Source organism: Miniopterus natalensis, chromosome 10 (genome assembly GCF_054644295.1).
Source record: "Miniopterus natalensis isolate mMinNat1 chromosome 10, mMinNat1.hap1, whole genome shotgun sequence".
NCBI lineage: Eukaryota > Metazoa > Chordata > Mammalia > Chiroptera > Miniopteridae > Miniopterus > Miniopterus natalensis.
In genome coordinates this window covers 39,028,137-39,041,446 of record NC_142090.1, presented here as the reverse complement: position 1 = coordinate 39,041,446, position 13,310 = coordinate 39,028,137, and the positions used below count along the sequence as shown (strand labels likewise).

The following is a 13,310-nucleotide window of genomic DNA, read 5'->3' as shown; positions in this document are numbered from 1 at the left end:
TTAGTGTTTAATGGTAATTCTCACATTGAATTAATAGAAATGGTGAATATACTACCTCGTTGAGACTTGAGGTTCACATACATAAGTTGTCCTGTAATAACTTCAGTGAAAAAGTTCTTTATTGTTTATTTGGCATGGTACTACATTCACCATTAAACAAGTAAAGGCTTTATCTCTAAAATATAATTACTAGACAGGTTAACAGATATGTGTGCATGTAGTATATTATTAGACTTTTTCGATCCATATTAAGCATTTAGCCTCAATTCTTCTTCCTCCCAATAGAAGCAAGGTTTTGTGGTTACTCTTTTTTACCTAATCCTAATATCAGTCCTGCATGGTCAATAGTGGTATCCCCATTTTACAGATGAGAAAACAAACCCTCAGAGAGGTTACCCAAGTGCTTAAACCTGGTCTCTTGAAAAAAGTCTTGCAGATTTTTACCACCCCATGTCTCCTCCTGTTGCATCCTTCTATAGCATTTTTTTCATACACACAAAAGTTTTAAATCCATCAGTTGTCCTGCTTGTCAGTGACTGTAATAAAAAATTTGGACAGAGGGAAAATTGAAATAGTACTTTAAATGAAATTACTAATTTATTTGTTCAGTTATGTTGTCCATACTATCCTTTTTTTAAAATCAAAGTGTACAAACTATTTAGTTTTGTCAAGTGATAAGAATAATGGTTTCTTTTTCCAAAAATTAAGGCTTATAAGATGTTTTTCCACAAAATTCTTGCTCTAGAATCTTAGTTAACATTTTTAATCATTGCCTTCTTTTTTAAAAAAAATTTATTTTTCAATTCTAATTGACATACAATATTACATTAGTTTCACATGTCCACCATAGTGATTAGATATTTAAATAACTTCTGAAATGATCACCCTGAAACGTCTAGTACCCATCTGACACCATACATTGTTATTAAAATATTACTAAATATATTCTTATGCTGTACTTTACATCCCCATGACTGTTTTTATAACTGGCAGTTCGTACTTCTGAATCTGTTTCACATTTTTACCCATTCCACAAACCCCTTTCTGATTTAGAGACCATCAGTTTGTTCTCTCAATATTTATGACTTTGTGTCTGTGTTGTTTATTATTTTATTTTTATTTATTATTCCATTGTATATATGTACCATATCTTCTTTATCCATTCATCTATCAGTGGACACCTAGCTTCCTTCCATATCTTGGCTATTGTAAGTAATGTTGCAGTGAACATAGGGATGCATATGTCTATTCAAATTCATGGTTGGTATTTCTTCAGATAACAGTGGGGCATATGGTAGTTCTATTTTTAGTTTTTTGAGGAACCATCTCCATACTGTTTTCAACAGTGGCTGCATCAATTTAGAGTCCTACCAACAGTGCACGAAGGTTCTCTTTTCTACACACCCTTGCCAACACTTGTTGTTTGTTGATTTATAGGTGATAGCCATTCTGACAGGTGTGAGGTGATATCTCATTGTGGTTTTACTTTGCATTTTTCTGATGATTAGTGACATTGAGCATCTTTTCATATCATATGTCTATTGGTCATATGAATGTCTTCTTTAGAGAAATGTCTGTTCAGACCCTCTGCTCAGTTTTTAGCTGGATTGTTTGGTTTTTTGGTGTTAAGTTGTATGAGTTTTTTAGGAATTTTAGATATTAACCTCTTATTGAATGTATCACTAGCAAATATATTTTCCCATTCAGTAAGCTTTCTTTTTGTTTTGTTGATAGTTTTCTACTATGCAAAAACTCTAGTTTGATACAGTCCCTTTTTTTTTTTCTTAAATCCTCACCCAAGGATATTTTTTCCATTTCTTTTTCAGAGAGAGTAGAAGGGAGAGAGAGAGACAGAGAGAAACATTGATGTGAAAGAGACACATCGAGTGATTGCCCCCCACTCCCGCCCTGACCAGGGCTGATCCTGCAACCGAGTTACTTGCCCTTGGCCAGAATCGAACCTGGGATCCTTTCAGTCCGCAGGCCGATGCTCTAACCACGGAGCAAAACCAGCTAGGGTGATACAGTCCCATTTTTTATTTTGTTTCCCTTGTGTGGGGAGACATATCAAAAAAAATATTGCTAGGACTGATTTCAAAGAGTTTAATGCCTTTTTTATGTTTTTAATTCATTTTGAGTTTATATTTGTTTTAGTTTTAAAAAGTCTAGTTTCATCTTTTTGCATGTTTGTCATTTGCCCACCATTTATTGAATACACTGTCTTTATTCGATTGTATATTCTTGCCTCCTTTCTCATATATTAGTTGACAATAGAAGCATGGCTGGGCTCTCTAGTCTGTTACATTGATCTTCATGTCTGTTGTTATGCCAGTACCATGTTGTTTTGATTACCATAGCCTTGTAGTGTTTGATTACAGGTAGCATGATACCTCCAGCTTTATTCTTCTTTCTCATTATTGCTTTGGCTATACGGATTTATTGTGAATCCACATACATTTTAGGATTCTTAGTTCTAATTCTGTGAAAAATGCCATTGGTATTTTGATAGTGATTGCATAGAATCTGTAGATTGCTTTGGGTAGTTTGGGTATTTTAACAAAGCTAATTCTTCCTAACCATGAGCACAGAATGTCCTTCCATTTGTTTGCATCTTCTTTTATTTCTTCAATGTCTTCTAGTTTCCCAGGTATAGGTCTTTTACCTCCTTGGTTAAGTTTATTTCTAGGTATTTTATTCTTTTAGATTCAGTTGTAAATGGGATTGTTTTCTTAATTCCTTTCTGAGAGTTCATTATTGGTATACAAAAATGCAAACAATTTCTGAATATTAATTTTGTTTCCTGCTACTTTGCTGAATTCATTTATTAGTTTTAATAGTTTCTTGGTGCATTCTTTAGGATTCTGTGTATGTAGTATCATACCATCTGCCAATAATGAGTTTTACTTCTTCCTTTCTAACTTGGATGCCTTTTATTTATTTTTCTTATCTGATTGCTGTGGCTAGGACTTCTACTGCGTTGAATAAAAGTAGTGAATTTGAACATTCTTGTCTTGTTCCTAATCTTAAAGAAAAAGTTTTCAACTTTTCCCCATTGAGTATGATGGTAGCTGTGGGTTTGTCATATATGATCTTTATTATGCTGAGGTTTATTCCCTCTATCCCCACTTCATTGAGAGTTTTTATCATGCGTGGATGTTGGAATCTGTCAGATGCTTTTGCATCTACTGATATGATCATGTGATTTTTATTTTTATTTTATTTATGTGGTATATCTATCATGTTAATTGATTTGTTCACTTTGAACCAATCTTGCATCCTGGGAGTATCTTCCACTTGATCACAGTGTATGATCTTTTTAATGTATTGCTGAATTCAGCTGGCTAATATATTGTTGAGGATTTTCCTCTATGTTCATCAGGGACATTGGCCTATAATTTTCTTTGATTTTGTTATCAGGGTATACTGGCCTTGTAAAATGAGTTTGAGAGCCTTTCCTCTTTAATTCTTTGGAATAGATTGAGAAAGATAGGTGTTAATTCTTTGAATGTTTGGTAAAGCCATCTGGTTCAGGACTTTTTTTGTTAGGAGATTTTTTATTACAGATTTGAGTTCATTAGCACTTTAATGGTCTGTTAAGATTTTTTGTTTCTTCCCAGATCAGTCTTGGAGGATTTGGTGTTTCTAGGAATTTTTCACTCTTTCCAGGTTGTCCACTTTGTTGGTATATAAACGTTTGTAGTATTTTCTTACAGTCTTCTTATACCTGTGGAGTCAGTTGTCGGATCTCTTTTATTTCTGATTTTAATAATTTCAGTCTTCTCAATTTTTGCAATGTGAGTCTGGTTAAAGGCTTATCAGTTTTGTTTATGTTTTCAGAGAACCAGCTCTTGCTTTCACTGATCTTTTTTAAAAAATTTATGCTCTGATCTTACCATTTTCATCCTTCTACTCACTTTGGGCTTTACTTGTTTTTCTAGTTCCTATAAGTGTAAGGTTAGATGGTTTATAAGATTTTTGTTTCTTCTGTGGTAGGACTTTATTGCTCTAATTTCCCCCCTACAACTGCTTTGATTTTGGGTTGTTGTGTGTTCTTTTTCACTTGACTCAAAGTGTATCTTGTGATATCTTTCTTGATCTCATTGTTTAGTAGCACATTACTGAGCCTACATGTGTTTGTGTGTTTTTCAGTTTTCTTTTTGTAATTGATTTCTAATTTCATACCATTGTGGTCAGAGAAGGCTTGATATGATTTAAGTCTTCTTAAATTTATTGAGACTTGTTTTATGGCCTGACGTGTGGTGTGTTCTGGAAAATAATCTGTGCACTTGAATGTATATTCTGCTTCTGGGTGAGATGCTCTAAAAATACCAATTAATTCACCTTTAGAGGAATGGCCACCTGAGAGATCCCCTTGGCTTTTCTCTATGAATTTTCAACAATTTATTTATTTATTTATTTTTAAAGTATATCTTTATTGATTTCAGAGAGAGGAAAGGAGGGGGGCAGAGAGAGAGATAGAAACATCAGTGATGGGAGAGTCATTGATCGGCTGTCTAGCCCGCAACCCAGGCATGTGCCCTGACAGGGAACCAAACCCTGATCTCCTGGATCCTAGGTCGATGCTCAACCGCTGAGCCACGCCCAGCCGGGCGAATTTTCAACAATTTAACCAACTATAATTCAACAGACAAGACCCTTGTCAGTACCGAGGCATTCCTGAGAGACCCGCACATTGAAACATATAAAAGTGGGCAACCAGGAATAAGTGAGCAGACAAGACAAGAGGAAAGCTAAGACTGCCTGCACACGCAGCCACTGCAGCCAAGAGCTCCCACCGTGGCCAGGTAGAGGGGAGGAAGCAGGCGGTTCCCTCGGCTGGCGGGAACAAAGAACTGCAGAGGCAGTCCAGCAGGGCAAGGGGAGTGAACAGAGACTGAGCTAGCAGATGCCTGACCAGGAGCATGGGGTCCTGCCACGCAGCTGTCCACTGTCAGGAAGAGGTGTTTCTGACAGATGGAACCACAGAGCCCTGAACTGCTGTTTCCCTTTGTGACTGATCTCTGCGTTTGAGTTTGCAGCAGAACCCCATGAAAGTCCAGGGTCCGGAGTCACTCACCATTATGGTAAGGGTAAAACAAACCCTAACCCCAAGCAGCGCAGCTGTAACGTCTTGCAAAAGCTATGGAGGTCAAGTCAGCGAGATCCCAGAGGTAAAAAAATCTCGCAGTTCATCCCCATCTACTGGAAAATAGTAGAAAAACCACTTCAGAGAACCCTGCTATAGAAGGGATATTTGTGCCTAGTCAAAGGAGAGGAGTAAATACCATAAATAACGATGGTAACGTGGATGATCAGAAAGAAAATGAAAAATCCCCAGAAAACAAGCTGGAACACATGGAAATATGTGATATAAATGACAGATTTCAAGATTGCAGTTCTGAAAATACTCAACAAGATGGGAGAACATATAGGGAATTCATTGCACTCAGAAAACAAATCAGTGAACAAAACAAGTACATTACCAAAGAGATTGAAACTTTAAAAATGAATCAATCAGAAATCCTGGAAATGAAGCATGCAATTAAGGAGATTAGGAATGACCTACTGAGCATAGAAAACAGAGCCAACCAGATGGAGGAAAAAAATAGTGATTGAAGATAGGAATCTAAAAATGGTACAGAGGGAAGAAGAGAGAGCACTGAGCATAAAGAAAAATGAAAGAGCTCTACAAGAACTACCAGACTCCGTCAGTAAAAGCAATATTAGAATCACAGGCATTGCAGAAGAAGAAGAGGGAGAAGGGAACAGAGAGTCTATTCAAACAAATAGTGGATGAGAACTTACCAAACCTAAGGAAAGAACTAGATCGTTGAATCCAAGAAGCAAACAAAACACCTAGTTACCTCAATCTAAAAGTCAAGGACCAGATTGTGTGAATTCTACCAAACATTCAAAGAAGATTAAAAACCTTTGCTTCTCAAACTCTTCCAAAAAATTGAAAAAGAGGCAGTACTTCCTAACACTTTTCGTGGGTCCAGTATAACCCTGATACCAAAACCTGGCAAGGATAACATGAAATAAGAAAACTACAGACCAATATCTGTGATGAATACAGATGCAAAAATCCTAAACAAAATACTAGCAAATCAAATACAGCAGCACATCAAAAAGATAATGCATCACGCTCCAGTGGGGTTCATTCCGGGGACACAAGGATGGTCCAACATATGTAAATCAATTAATGTAATACACCACATTAACAAAGGAAACGATAAAAATGGTATGATCCTATCAAGAGATGCAGAAAAAGCATTTGATGGGATACAACATCCATTTATGATTAAAACACTCAATAAAGTAGGAATAAAAAGAAAGTACCTTAACATAATAAAGGCCATATATGATATACCCTCAGCTAATATCACACTCAGTGGTGAAAAGCTGAAAGCTTTTCCTCTCTGAGATCAGGAACAAGATAAGGATGTCCACTCTCACCACTCTTATCAACATACTTCTGGAAGTCCTAGCCAGAGCAATAAGGCAAGAGAAAGAAATAAAAGCATCCAAATAGCAAACAAAGAAGTAAAACTCTCACTTGTTGCAGATGACATGATTCTGTATATTGAAAACCCTACAGACTCCGTCAAAAAGCTATTAGAAACAATAAACAAATACAGTACAATTGCAGGATACAAATTCAAAGTACAAAAATCCATTGTCTTCCTGTATACTAACAACAAAACTTCGAGAAAAAAATAGAAAAAGCAATTCCTTTTGCAGTTGCAATGAAAAGAATCGAATACCTAGGAATAAACTTAACAAAGAACAAGAAAGACCTATATACTGAAAATTACAAAGCATTATTAAAACAGATTGAAAAAGACACAACAAAATGGAAAAATATCCCGTGTTCATGAATTTGTAGAATCAACATAGTTAAAATGGCCATATTACCCAAAGCAATATACAGATTTAATGCAGTCCCCATCAAAATACAAATGTCATTTTTTTAGAGAATTAGAACGAGAAATCAAATTTGTATGGAATCAGAAAAGACCCCAAGCAGCCATAGCAATCCTGAGGAAAAGAACAAAGCTGAAGGTATCACGCTACCTGACTTCAAATTACACTACAGAGCTATTATGATAATCAAAACAGGATGGTATTGGCACAGAAACAGACACACAGATCAGTGGAAGAGAATTGAGAGCCCACATATAAAACCACATATATATAGGCAGACAGTTTTCGACAAAGGAGTCAGAAACACACAATGGAGTAAAGACAGTCTTGAATAAATGGTGCTGAGAAAACTGGAAATCCACATGCAAAAGAATGAAACTGGATTACAGTTTGTCCCTATGTACAAAAAAATTAACTCAAAATGGATTAAAGACCTAAATGTCAAATCCAAAACAGTAAGTTACATAGAAGAAGACATAGGTACCAAACTTATGACCTTGGTCTTAGAGAACATTTTGTGAACTGAACCCCAAAGGCAAGGGAATTAAAGGCAAAAATAAATGAATAGGACTATATCAAACTTAAAAGCTTCTGCACAGCAAAAGAAACTGACAACAAAACAAAGAGGCAGCAAACTAAATGGGTGATATTAGCAAACAGTAGCTCTGACAAAGTTTTAACTTCCAAAATATGCAAAGTACTCATAAAACTCAACACCAAACAAACAACCCAATCAGAAAGTGGGCAGAGGACCTGAACAGACACTTCTTCCAAGAAGACATATGAAGCGCCAATAGATATATGAAAAAATGTTCAGCCTCACTAGCAATTAAGGAAATGCAAATCAAAACTACAATGAGATACCACCTCACGCCTGTTAGAATGACTATTATCAACAAGACAAGCAATAACAAGTGTTGGAGAGGTTATGGAGAAAAACGAACCCTCATTCACTTCTGGTGGGAATGTAGACTGGTTCAACCACTATGGAAAGCAATCTGGTGATTGCTAACAAAATTAAGAATAGAACTACCATATAACCCAGCAATTTCTCCTGGGTTTATACCCAAAAAACTCAAAAACATGTATTTGCAAAGATATATGCACCCCTATGTTCACTGCAGCATTATCCATGGTGGCCAAGACATGGAAACAACCAAAGTGCCCTGCAGTAGAGGACTGGATAAAGAAGATGTGATACATGTACACAGTGGAATACTACTCAGCCATAGAAAGAATGAAATACTGCCATTTGCAGCAACATGGACGGACCTTGAGAATATTATGCTAAGTGAAATAAGTCAATCAGAAAAGGCTAAGAACCATATGATTTCACTCATATTTGGGATATAAAACTGAAACTTGTGAACACAAACAGCAGTGAGGTGGTTGCCAGAGGGAAGGGTGTGGGGGTTGAAGGGGGTTTTCATATATGGTGATGGAAGAAGATACGACTTTGGGTGGTAGGCATCCAAAGCAATATACAGATCTTGTAACATCGTAACCCACACCTGAAACCTGTATGTTCATATTAACCATTGTCACCCCAATAAATTTAATTTTAAAAACAATTATAAAATAATTAAAATATCAATTAATGTTACATTGTTCAATGCATCATTTAAGATGGTCTCATTTAAGTGGTCTCATTTAAGACCACTGTTTCCTTGTGATTTTCTTTGTGGATGTTCAACACGTTGTCAGTGGGGTGTTAAAGTCATCTACTGTTACTGTCTTACTGTTGATCTCTCTCTTTCCGTCTGTCAGTACTTGCTTTATGTATTTCCATGCTCCTAAATTAGGTTAATAGATATTTACAAGAGTTCTGTTCCTTTTATGGATTGATCCCTATATTGTTATGAAATACTCTTCTTTGTTTTGGTATAGCCTTTGTTTTAAAGTCTATTTTATTTTCTCTAATATAAATATTGCTACTCCAGTTTGGAGGTTTTGTTGTTGTTACTGTTGTCACTTCTCTTGGCTCAAATATCGTTTTCCATCACTTTAGTGTACATGTGTTTTAATCTGAAGTGGGTCTCTTATAAGCATCATATGTTCGGTCTTGTTTTCCATTCAGCCAACAAAAGCCAATAAATTCTTTTTCTTTTACATTCATCTTTCTTGTTGAAAGTATTACAGATATCCCCCCCTTTTTTCCCCATTGATCCCCTCCAACCCTCATCCTCCCCTTCCCAGGGCCTTCACCACACTATTGTCAGTGTCCATGGATATGCATATAAGTTCTTTGATTAACCTCTCCCCAACCCGCCTTCCTACTGAGATTCACCAGTCTGTTCCTTGCTTCTATGTCTCTGGATCTATTTTGTTCCTCAGTCAATTTTGTTTATTAGATTCCACGTATGAGTGATATCATGTAAAACTGAATCAGGAAGAATCTGAAAACTTGAATAGCCTAATAACAACTAAAGAAATCAAAGCAGTAGTAAAAAACCTTCCAGCAAACAAACGCCCTGGTCCAGACAGCTTCACAGGGGAGCTTACTAATTCTTTAAGTTGTAGGGTTAGATAGTTTACTAAAAACTTTTCTTGCTTTTTGAGGTAATCCTGCTGTGCTGGAACTTCTCTCTTAGGACTGCTTTCGCTGTGTCCCATAGAGTTTGGGTGGTTGTGTGTTCATTTTCATTTGTTTGCAGGAAATTTTTGATTTCTTTCTTGATCTTATTGGTAACCCATTCATTGTTTAATAACATGTTATTTACCTTCCATGTGTTTGAATGTTTTTGAGTGTTTATACTGTAGTTGATTTCTAATTTCATGCCCTTATAACCTGAGATGCTTCATATGATTTCAATCTTCTTGAACTTGTAGAGACTGGTTTTGTGCCCTAACATGGGGTCTGTCTTTGATAATGACCCATGTGCACTTGAGAGGAATGTATATTCTGCAGCTTTGGCATGAAATGTTCTGTAAATATCAGTTAAATCCATCTGATGTAGTGTGCCATTTAGTCACTGTTTTTGTGTTGGCTTTTTGTCTGGAAGATCTATCTAAGTGAAGTCAGTGGGGTGTTCAATTCCTTAACTATGACTGTATTGCTGTTGATTTCTCCATTAAAGTCCTTAAGGTTATTATTGATAAGTCCTTATTTATTGTCATTTTAGTTCTTGATGCCTGTGTTTCACTCTCAATTTCTTATTACTACAGCAGTCCCTTTAACATTTCTTGGAATGCTTCTATTTCTCGTTCTAATTACAGCAGTCCCTTTAACATTTTCTGCAATGCTGGTTTGGTGGTGATAAACTCCTTTAGCCTTTTTTTGTCTGGGAAGCTCTTTATTTCACCATCAATTTTGAATGATAGCCTTGCTGGATAGAGTAGTCTTGGTGTCAGATCCTTGTTTTGCATTTGAACTACTTTGAGTAATTCATGCCATTCCCTTGTGTCCTGTAGAGTTTCTGATGAGAAGTCAGCTGACAGCCTTATGGGAGCTCCTTTGTAGGCTACAGATTGCTTTTTCTTGCTTCCTTTGGTATTCTTTCTTTGTCTTGAATTCTTGGCATTTTAATTATGCTGTGTCTGGGTGTTGCTTTCTTTGGATTCTTCTTGCTTGGGACTCTCTGTGCCTCCTGAACTTGTATGACTATATCCTTGACCAGGTTAGGGAACTTTTCTGCCATTATTTGTTCAAACAGATAGGTTCTCTAACCCTTGCTTACTTTCATCCTCTTCTGGCATTCCTATGATGTGAATATTGTTACCTTTCGTGTTGTCCCACAGCTCCCTTAGACTGTTCTCCTGTTTTTCAATTGTTTTTTTCTTTTTGGATCTCTGATTGAGTGATTTTTTTTCCACCCTGTCTTCTAATTCCCTCACCTGATCCTGAGATTCCTCTAATCTGCTATTTATTCCTTCCAATGTATTCTTTATTTCTGCTATGTCATTCTTCATTTCCTTCAGTTTCCACATCTTTTTTCATGCTGCTGAGCATCCTTACAATCAGTATTCTGAACTCTTATCTGATAGATTGCTTATCTCCATTTCTTTTAGCTCTCTTTTGGAGACTGCTATTGTTCTTTCATTTGAGGATTGTTTTTTTGTCTCCCCATTTTTGCTAACTATTTGGGTTTGTTTCTATGTATTAGGTAGGCCTGCTGGGGCTCTCTGTCTTTTTGGAGGGTCTCTGGTGCAGGGCTGTGTCAGATGCAGTTTGTGACTGGCCTTGATTACCCTGTTTGAAGCTATCAACATCCCGTGGTTGAGGTTCCCTCTTGTGTGGTTTGGCTTGTTTGGCCAGGAACAAGAAGTACACAAAAGTCTCCTTTTCCAAGGCCCAGGTCCAGAAGCAGATCCGGCAAGGACTCAGAGCACTTTGAAGTCTACCTCTGCCTGCAGGCTGATTAACCTGATTCTTTTCCTGAGCCTCAGGTTGTAGAAACTCCACAGGGTAGGGACAAATGGTTTTCCAGCAGGGTAGGGCAATTGCTTCCCCCTCAGGCAAAAGCTGCTTGATTGGTAAATGTCTCCCTCTACAGTATTGGGGAATGATTCAGCACAGGAATCCAGAGGGGTGCCCTCCAGAGCCCACAGCCCTAGATTCTCCTCACACAGCTCCATTCCCCTCTGTCCTCCCTCTGCTGGAGCCCAAGGTCAGTGGCTGCACACAAAACTTTGTGCATTGGCTGTTTAAGAGGGTGCCTGCTTTTCCAGCCATCTCTCCCTGGAGACAGAAACCCGGCAGCTTTTCACAGCCAGATGTTATGTGGGTACCTTTCTCAATTCTGGTGCTCTTGGCTGGGAAGCCCAGCCTGGGGTTTATGCCCCAGAGTTCTCACTGGGAATTCTCCTGAGCTGAAATATTCCTCGAGACCTTCAGCTGCTACTGTGGGAGTCCACAGCCCTTTTGTGCCTCTGGAGTTCCTACCAGTCTCTTTGTTCTCTCCACCTTTCCTCCTTGGTTATGAGAGTGCTCTCCAAGTGGTCTTTAGTTGAAGTTGATTATTCTGGATGGTTTTGCTATATTTTAGTTGTAATTCCAGTTTGGCCCTGGGAGAGTGTCAGTGTACCTTCCACTCGGTCCACTGCCATCTTTAATCTCCTCCCCATGTCTTTTGATTAGAGCATTTAATTCATGTATATGTAAAGTAATTATTGATAGTTATGTAGTTATTGCCATTTTATTATTGATATCTTTTTTCTTTTTTCCTTCTTAAAGAAGTCCCTTTAATATTTCTTGCAGTACTGGCTTGGTGGTGAGGAACTTCTCTAGCTTTTTCTTTTTGGGGAAGTTCTTTATGTCAGCTTTGATTCTAAATGACAATTTTTCTGGGTAGAGTTATCTTGGTTGTAGGTCCTTGCTTTTTATCACTTTGAATATTTTGTGCCAGTCCCTTCTGGACTGCAATGTTCCTGTTGAAAAACCAGTTGACAGTCTTTTGGAAGCTCCCTTGTAGGTAACTGTCTTTGTGTTGCTGCTTTTAAAATTCTCTCTTTGTCTTTAACTGTTGGTGTTTAATTATATTTCTTGCTGTGGGCCTTTGTGGGTTCATCTTGTTTGGGACTCTGCACTTCCTGTACTTGTATGTCTTATTTCCTTCACCAAGTTAGGGAAGTTTTCAGTCATCATATCTTCGATTAGGTTTCCAATTCTTTGCTCTCTCTTTATTTTGGTTCACCTGTGATGTGAATGTTGTCGTGCTTGATGTTGTCCCAGAGGTCTCTTAAACTATTGTCCTTTTTTTTGGTCTTTTTTTCTTTTTGTTGTTCTGATTGGATGTTTTCTTCTACCTGTCTTACACATCCCTAATTCTGTTTTCTGGTTCATCTAGTCTACTGTTGAAACCCTCTAATGCATTCTTCATGTCAGTTACTGTATTCTTCATTTCTGATGGTTCTTTTTTATGATTTCTGTCTCTCTGTGTAAGTTCTCACTCAGTTCATCTATTCTTCCCCTAAGTTTATTGAGCATTCTTATAGCCATTGTTTTGAACTCTGTATGTGGGAGATTGCTTGTTTCCATTTTATTTAGTTTTCTGGAGCTTTATAATGTCTTTCTTTTGTGAAAAAAAATTGTCTTCATTTTGGCTGTCTGTATGTATATCTCTCCTTCTTATTAGTTAGATTTTGCTGTGTCTCCTGGACTTGACAGTGTGACCTTTTATGTAGAAGGTGTCCTATGGGGTCTAGTGGTGCAGTTTCCCTGGTGACGGTACCTGGGGCCCCAGGAGTGTCTTCTGTGTGTGTTATGTGTTCCCACTTGTTGTAGCTGGGGTTCAATTGCTGTTGGCCTGTCAGTTGGCGGGGTTGACCCTCAGGTTGACTGGCTGTGAGGGTGGCTGTGACTATAGCAGGCATGCTGTTATGTCTTGACTGACCCCTTGGAGCAGGAGTTGCTTTAATTGGGCACTGGTGCCCACTGAGTCTGGCCT

General features: G+C 37.6%; 1 protein-coding gene across 2 annotated transcripts in view; it reads left to right on the top strand.

Moving 5' to 3' along the window:
- The window catches only part of RALA (RAS like proto-oncogene A), a 76,041-nt gene that overhangs the window by 51,305 nt on the left and 11,426 nt on the right, over positions 1-13,310 (top strand). The window lies entirely within an intron of this gene.